This window comes from Piliocolobus tephrosceles, unplaced genomic scaffold (genome assembly GCF_002776525.5).
Source record: "Piliocolobus tephrosceles isolate RC106 unplaced genomic scaffold, ASM277652v3 unscaffolded_904, whole genome shotgun sequence".
Lineage (NCBI taxonomy): Eukaryota > Metazoa > Chordata > Mammalia > Primates > Cercopithecidae > Piliocolobus > Piliocolobus tephrosceles.
The window spans coordinates 510-2920 of record NW_022336541.1 but is presented as its reverse complement, the minus strand read 5'-3'; the positions used below and the strand labels follow the sequence as shown (position 1 = coordinate 2920).

The 2411-nt window shown below is 41.3% G+C and overlaps 1 long non-coding RNA gene across 1 annotated transcript; it reads left to right on the top strand.

Annotated features, from left to right (window-relative positions):
- Positions 1 to 2: 2 nt before the first annotated feature.
- Positions 3 to 825, top strand: LOC111524600. The gene is made up of 2 exons (XR_002725829.2): positions 3 to 110; positions 530 to 825. It is a non-coding gene; the product is annotated as an uncharacterized LOC111524600 (long non-coding RNA).
- The last annotated feature ends 1586 nt before the right edge of the window (positions 826 to 2411 follow it).

Here is a 2411-nt window from a genome sequence, read left to right as displayed (position 1 = left end):
CTAGCCGCACACGGACACCGCATTCTGCGGGGCCCGCACCCCGCCCCTCTGCACCCTCACCGCCCAGTGCCTCCTGCGGGATGCCGTGGAGGCTCCTGGAACTCGGGAAGGTGAATATCCCACTCAGCATCTTCGCTACCCCTCACGCTGAGGCACATGGCCAGGGGTTGGAAAGAGTCACTGTGTTTCTTGACATGGAAGTGGCCTAAGACCTTAGTGAAAGCTGCAGGAGTGGAATGACAGGACCTTCGGTCATATTTGAGGGCGTGAGGATCAAAGGAGGAGGATGGAAAGGATCCAGGGAAAATAACCAACACTGGCAAGTCGCGGTGCCCAGGTAGAGGGGCGAGCCTAGACTAGTGGTTCTCGACCAGGGCCCATGTTGCCCTTCCTCGCCGCCCCGCGAACATTTGGGGAGGTCTGGAGACATTTTTGGTTGTCATGATGCGGGAGATGCTACTGTTACCTAAGTGGGTAGACACGAGGGTGCTCCTCAACATCCTATCTGAAGGACAGGACTGTCCCACAGGGAAGAATGATCCGGCCCCAAATAAGAAGCCCTTGGCTGGTCAGCAACAACCCCTTTGTTCTGAGAAGAGAGGAGGAAAGAATAAAAGAAGAGGGGTGAATCTCTGGTTTGGTAGAGGAAACTTGAAGACGTTTTCACTGGAAAGGAAGACAGGAGGAGAAGGAAGATGTCTGTAAGGACGACCAAACCGGGTGACAGCGGATTTCCTCATACTGAAGTAATGAGTCCTAGTTATAATAAATTCCTAATAAAAAATCCAGTTTATCCCTGCAATAAACTTGTCATATTTTTTAAAATACACTGCTTGATTCTGTTTGCTAATATTTTATTTATAAGCTTTGCATTGATATTCAAAAATGAGATGGGTAATAATTTTCTTTTGGAATGGCTAATGTTGTTTGGTTTCAGAATCAATGTTATGCTCACATCATAAAAAATTTGGAACCGAGGCAGGAGGAGTGCTTGAAGCCAGAAGTTCGAGACCAATCTAGGAAGCATAGGGAGACCCCATCTCTACAAAAAAAGAAAAAAAGAAAAACAACTGGGCACGTTTGCTTTTTCCTTTTACTCTGAAGAATTTAAGGAGCATTAAAATTATCTATTCTTTGAGGTTTGATCATTTCTCAGTTGAAAATGTCCCTCCCAGCCTGATACTTTCTTTGGGGAGAGTAAATCTTTTAAGGCTAGAAATGTTTCCTTTGTGGCACTTTTATAATTTACATTTTAAAAATTCTTCTAGAGTTAATTTTGATAAAGCATGTATTTCTTAAAACAAATTATCCTTTTTTTTCCAGATTTTCAAGTGTATGTGCATAAAGTGGAGGAAAGTAGTCTTTTGTGAACCTTTTAACTTCTCCCAAATATCTCACTTTGTGTGTTTTTGCTTTCTTCATTTTGTTAACTTTTAAAATTATATTTTTTTCCAAAGAACCAGCTCTTAGGTTTATGTTTTTAGTTATACTGGAGCTTTTTTCTTCTTCTTTTTAAAATATTTTTTCTCCTTTGCTTTTTCTTTTTTTCCTCTCTTTTTAGCCTAACTTGAAGCCCACCTACTATTTTTGTTGTTGTTGTTCCCCGTTAAAAGAAAAACTTAAGACACAGTTTGAGCATAGAATGATTTGATTCCTAAAGCTGGTAGCTGCCCTAAGTAGAATAAGTTAAAAGTGACTCTAGCACTGTCATGTGGTCAGAGAGGATTTATGGAATGGTTAAGAGCGACTCCAGCACTGACACATCGTCTGGGAGGATTTATGGACAGAAAAAAAGAAAGTACGTACAGAAAATGGAAGTGAGGTGCAGAAACAGCCAGATGGGTTACAGCTCAGCTTTTGCCTTATTTGAACAGGGTTTGAAGAGTTGATGCCTGTGATTGGCTGAAACTCGGTGATTGGCAGAAGAGTAGGTTACAGTCTGTTTGGACGTTTATTTACAGTTCACTCTGTATGGAGGAACCTATAGGCTGAACTTAAAATATGTATGAAGGCAGCTTTAGGCTAAACTTAATATTTCTAATTATTAATTTCTGTTTTTGTGTTTATTCCTTTTTTCAGCGTATTTCAGGGTATTCCTTTCTTTCAGAGTATTTTTTTTTCTAACTTCTCGAATTTTTTGGTAAATGTAAGTATTTAAGGTTGAATTCTAAATTAAAAAATTAGCTGGGCATTGCAGTGCACACCTGTAATCCCAGCCACTCAGGGCTGAGGCGCGAGGATGCTTGAGTACAGGAGATGGAGGGTGCAGTGAACCGAGATCCTGCCAGTGCACTCTAGCCAGGACAACAGAGGGAAGCCCTGTCTCAAAAAAAAGCAAGAGGTGGGGGCTAACTTAGCATTTAGATGTAGATTAGATATGTACTGCTTTAGATATAGCTCATAATTTCTGA